A 6,351-nucleotide genomic window follows, 5' to 3' on the forward strand; every position below is an offset into this window, starting at 1 on the left:
TCCGGACCATTCCGGAACTCCTCGTGACGTCCGGGATCTCATCCGGAACTCCGAACAACATTCGGTAACCACGTACTTCTATTCCCTATAACCCTAGCGTCACCGAACCTTAAGTGTGTAGACCCTACGGGTTCGGGAACCATGCAGACATGACCGAGACATCTCTCCGGTCAATAACCAACAGCGAATCTGGATACCCATGTTGGCTCCCACATGTTCCACGATGATCTCATCGGATGAACCACGATGACAAGGATTCAATCAATCCCTTATACGAGTCCCTTTGTCTACCGGTATAGCACTTGCCCGAGATTCGATCGTCGGTATACCGATACCTTGTTCAATCTCGTTACGGCAAGTCTCTTTACTCGTTCCGTAACACATCATCCCGTGACCAACCCCTTAGTCACATTGAGCTCATTACGATGATGTCTTACCGAGTGGGCCCAGAGATACCTTTCCGTCATACGGAGTGACAAATCCCAGTCTCGATTTGTGCCAACCCAACAGATACTTTCGGAGATACCCGTAGTGCACCTTTATAGCCACCCAGTTACGTTGTGATGTTTGGCACACCCAAAGCATTCCTACGGTATCCGGGAGTTGCATAATCTCATGGTCTAAGGAAAAGATACTTGACATTAGAAAAGCTTTAGCAGACGAACTACACGATCTTGTGCTATGCTTAGGATTGGGTCTTGTCCATCACATCATTCTCCTAATGATGTGATCCCGTTATCAATGACATCCAATGCCCATGGCCAGGAAACCGTAACCATCTATTGATCAACGAGCTAGTCAACTAGAGGCTCACTAGGGACATTTTGTGGTCTATGTATTCACACATGTATTACGATTTCCGGATAACACAATTATAGCATGAACAATAGACAATTATCATGAACAAGGAAATATAATAATAACTATTTTATTATTGCCTCTAGGGCATATTTCCAACAGTCTCCCACTTGCACTAGAGTCAATAATCTAGTTACATTTGTGATGAATCGAACACCCATAGAGTTCTGGTGTTGATCATGTTTTGCTCGTGGAAGAGGTTTAGTCAACGGATCTGCGACATTTAGGTTCGTATGCACTTTACAAATATCTATGTCTCCATTTTGAATATTTTCACGAATGGAGTTGAGGCGACGCTTGATATGCCTGGTCTTCTTGTGAAACCTGGGCTCCTTGGCAAGGGCAATGGCTCCAGTGTTGTCACAGAAGAGAGTCATCGGGCCTGAGGCATTGGGAATAACTCCTAGGTCGGTAATGAACTCCTTCATCCAGATTGCTTCATGTGCTGCCTCCGAGGCTGCCATGTACTCCACTTCACATGTAGATCCCGCCACGACGCTTTGCTTGCAACTGCACCAGCTGACTGCCCCACCATTCAAAATATACACGTATCCGGTTTGTGACTTGGAGTCATCCAGATCTGTGTCGAAGCTAGCATCGACATAACCCTTTACGACGAGCTCTTCGTCACCTCCATAAACGAGAAACATGTCCTTAGTCCTTTTCAGGTACTGATACGTCCATTTTGCATCATGCTTTTATATCGATATTTATTGCATTATGGATTGTTATTTCACTTTATCTCACAATACTTATGGCTATTCTCTCTTATTTTACAAGGTTTACATAAGGAGGGAGAATGCCGGCAGCTGGAATTCTGGTCTGGAAAAGGAGAAAATATTAGAGACCTATTCTACGCAACTCCAAAATTCCTAAAACTCCACGGAACGTCTTCAAATAAATAAAGAAAAATCCTCGCCAAAGATGAAGGCCAGGGGGCCCACACCCTTCTCACGAGGGTGGGGGCGCCCCCCTAGGGCGCGCCCCTACCTCGTGGGCCCCCTGGTGGCTCTCCGACGTCCATCTTCTCCTATATGAGGTCTTTCGATGAGAAAAAAATAAGAGGGAACTTTTCGGGACGAGACTCCGCCGCCATGAGGCGGAACCTTGGCGAATCCAATCTAGAGCTCCGGCAGAGCTGTTCTGCCGGGGATACTTCCCTCCGGGAGGGGGAAATCATCACCATCGTCATCACCAACGCTCCTCTCATCGGGAGAGGGCAATCTCCATCAACATCTTCACCAGCACCATCTCATCTCCAAACCCTAGTTCAACTCTTGTATCCAATTCTTGTCTCAAAGTCCGGGATTGGTGCTAGTAGGTTGCTAGTAGCGTTGATTACTCCTTGTAGTTAATGCTAGTTGGTTTAATTGGTGGAAGATCATATGTTCAGATCCTATATGCATATTATTACCCCTCTGATTATGAACATGAATATGCTTTGTGAGTAATTACGTTCGTTCCTGAGGACAAGGGAGAAGTCTTGCTATGAGTAGTCATGTGAATTTGGTATTCGTTTGATATTTTGATAAGATGTATGTTGTCTAGCCTCTAGTGGTGTTATGTGAACATCGACTACATAACACTTCACCATTATTTGGGCCTAGAGGAAGGCATTGGGAAGTAATAAGTAGATGATGGGTTGCTAGAGTGACAGAAGCTTAAACCCTAGTTTATGCGTTGCTTCGTAAGGGACTGATTTGGATCCATATGTTTCATGCTATGGTCAGGTTTACCTTAATACTTTTGTTGTAGTTGCGGATGCTTGCAATAGAGGTTAATCATAAGTGGGATGCTTGTTCAAGTAAGAACAGCACCCAAGCACCGGTCCACCCACATATCAAATTATCAAAGTATCGAACGCGAATCATATGAATGTGATGAAAACTAGCTTGACGATAATCCCATGTGTCCTCGGGAGCGATTTTCCTATTATAAGAGTTTGTTCCGGCTTGTCCTTTGCTACAAAAGGATTGGGCCACCTTGCTGCACTTTATTTACTTTTGCTACTTGTTGCTCGTTACAATCTATCTTATCACAAAACTATATGTTACCACTTATTTCAGTACTTGTAGAGAATACCTTGCTGAAAACCGCTTATCATTTCCTTCTGCTCCTCGTTGGGTTCGACACTCTTACTTATCGAAAGGACTACGATAGATCCCCTATACTTGTGGGTCATCAGGTACTTCAGGATATTCTTGACCGCTGTCCAGTGTTCGATGTCGGGATTACTTTGGTACCATCCTACCAAACTTACGTCAAGGTTAACATCAGGTCTGGTACACAGCATGGCATACATGATAGACCCTATGGCCGAGGCATAGGGGGTGACACTCATCTTTTCTCTATCTTCTGCTATGGTCGGGCATTGAGCCGTGCTCAATCTCACACCTTGCAATACAGTCAAGAACCCCTTCTTGGACTGATCCACATTGAACTTTTTCAATATCTTGTCAAGTTACGTGCTTTATGAAAGACCAATGAGGCGTCTCGATCTATCTCTATAGATCTTGATGCCTAATATATAAGCAGCTTCTCCAAGGTCCTTCATTGAAAAACACTTATTCAAGTAGGCCTTTATGCTTTCCAAGAGTTCTATATCATTTCCCATCAATAGTATGTCATCCACATATAATATGAGAAATGCCACAGAGCTCCCACTCACTTTCTTGTAAACACAAGCTTCTCCATAAATGTGTGTAAACCCAAACGCTTTGATCATCTCATCAAAGCGAATGTTCCAACTCCGAGATGCTTGCACCAGCCCATAGATTGAGCGTTGGAGCTTGCATACCTTGTCAGCATTCTTAGGATCGACAAAACCTTCCGGCTGCATCATATATAATTATTCCTTAAGGAAACCATTAAGGAATGCCGTTTTTACGTCCATTTGCCATATTTCATAATCATAGAATGCGGCAATTGCTAACATGATTCAGACAGACTTTAGCTTCGCTACGGGTGAGAAGGTCTCATCATAGTCAACCCCTTGAACTTGTCGATAACCCTTAGCGACAAGCCGAGCTTTATAGATGGTCACATTGCCATCCGCCTCTCTCTTCTTCTTAAAGATCCATTTATTTTCTATGGCTCGCCGATCATCGGGCAAGTCAGTCAAAGTCCATACTTCGTTTTCATACATGTATCCTATCTCGGATTTCATGGCTTCAAGCCATTTGTTGGAATCCGGGCCCGCCATCGCTTCTTCATAGTGGAAGGTTCGCCGTTGTCTAACAACATGATTTCTAGGACAGGGTTGCCGTACCACTCTGGTGCGGAATGTGTCCTTGTGGACCTACGAAGTTCAGTAGCAACTTGATCCAAAGTTTCATGATCATTATCATTAACTTCCTCTCTAGTCGGTGCAGGCACCATAGAAACATTTTCTTGAGTTGCGCCACTTTCCGGTTCAAGAGGCAGTACCTCATCAAGTTCTTTCCTCCCACTTACTTCTTTCGAGAGAAGCTCTTTCTCTAGAAAGGATCCATTCTTGGCAACAAAGATCTTGCCTTCGGATCTGAGGTAGAAGGTATACACAATAGTTTCCTTAGGGTATCCTATGAAGACGCATTTTTCTGACTTGGGTTCGAGCTTTTCAGGTTGAAGTTTCTTGACATAAGCATCGCATCCCCAAACTTTCAGAAACGACAGCTTAGGTTTCTTCCCAAACCATAATTCATACGGTGTCGTCTCAATGGATTTCGACGGAGCCCTATTTAAAGTGAATGCGGCGGTCTCTAAAGCATAACCCCAAAATGGTAGCGACAGATCGGTAAGAGACATCATAGATCGCACCATATCCAATAGAGTGCGATTACGACGTTCGGACACACCATTACGCTGAGGTGTTCCAGGCGGCGTGAGTTGTGAAACAATTCCACATTTCCTTAAGTGCATGCCAAATTCGTGACTCAAATATTCTCCCCCATGATCTGATCGCAAGAACTTTATTTTCCTGTCACGTTGATTCTCTATCTCATTCTGAAATTCCTTGAACTTTTCAAAGGTCTCAGACTTGTGTTTTATTAAGTAGACATATCCATATCTACTCAAGTCATCAGTGAGGGTGAGAACATAACGATAGCCACCGCGAGCCTCAACGCTCATTGGACCGCACACATCAGTATGTATGATTTCCAATAAGTTGGTTGCTCGCTCCATTGTTCCGGAGACGGAGTCTTGGTCATTTTGCCCATGAGGCATCGTTCACACATGTCAAATGATTCATAATCAAGAGACTCCAAAAGTCCATCTGCATAGAGTTTCTTCATGCGTTTGACACCAATGTGACCAAGGCGGCAGTGCCACAAGTATGTGGGACTATCATTATCAACCTTACACTTCTTAGTATTCACACTATGAATATGTGTAACATCACGTTCGAGATTAAACAAGAATAAACCATTGACCGGCGGGGCATGACCATAAAACATATCTCTCATATAAATGGAACAACCATTATTCTCAGATTTAAATGAGTAGCCATCTCGCATTAAACGAGATCCAGATACAATGTTCATGCTCAAAGCTGGTACTAAATAATAATTATTGAGGTTTAAAACTAATCCCGTAGGTAAATGTAGAGGCAGCGTGCCGACGGCGATCACATCGACCTTGGAACCATTCCCGACGCACATCGTCACCTCGTCCTTCGCCAGTCTCCGCTTATTCCGCAGCTCCTGTTTTGAATTACAAATATGAGCAACCGCACCGGTATCAAATACCCAGGAGCTACTACGAGCGATGGTTAGGTACACATCAATAACATGTATATCACATATACCTTTGGTATTGTCGGCCTTCTTATCCGCTAAGTACTTGGGGCAATTTCGCTTCCAGTGACCGTTTCCCTTGCAATAAAAGCACTCAGTCTCAGGCTTGGGTCCATTCTTTGGCTTCTTCCCGACAGCTTGCTTACCGGGCGTGGCAACTCGCTTGCCGTCCTTCTTGAAGTTCTTTTTACCCTTGCCTTTCTTGAACTTAGTGGTTTTATTCACCATCAACACTTGATGTTCCTTTTTGATCTCCACCTCCGCTGATTTCAGCATTGAATATACATCAGGAATGGTCTTTTCCATCCCCTGCATATTGAAGTTCATCACAAAGCTCTTGTAGCTAGGTGGAAGCGACTGGAGGATTCTGTCAACGACCGCGCCATCCGGGATATTGACTCCCAGCTAAGACAAGCGGTTGTGCAACCCAGACATTTTGAGTATGTGCTCGCTGACAGAACTGTTCTCCTCCATCTTACAACTGTAGAACTTGTCGGAGACTTCATATCTCTCGACTCGGGCATGAGCTTGGAAAACCATTTTCAGCTCATGGAACATCTCACATGCTCCGTGCTGCTCAAAACGCTTTTGGAGCCCCGGTTCTAAGCTGTAAAGCATGCCGCACTAAACCAGGGAGTAATCATCACTACGCGACTGCCAGGCATTCATAACGTCTTGAGTTGCTGGGAAAATGGGCGCTTCACCTAGCGGTGCTTCA

This window comes from Triticum urartu, chromosome 1A (genome assembly GCF_056163025.1).
Source record: "Triticum urartu cultivar PI428250 chromosome 1A, HENAU_Tu73, whole genome shotgun sequence".
NCBI classification, from domain to species: domain Eukaryota; kingdom Viridiplantae; phylum Streptophyta; class Magnoliopsida; order Poales; family Poaceae; genus Triticum; species Triticum urartu.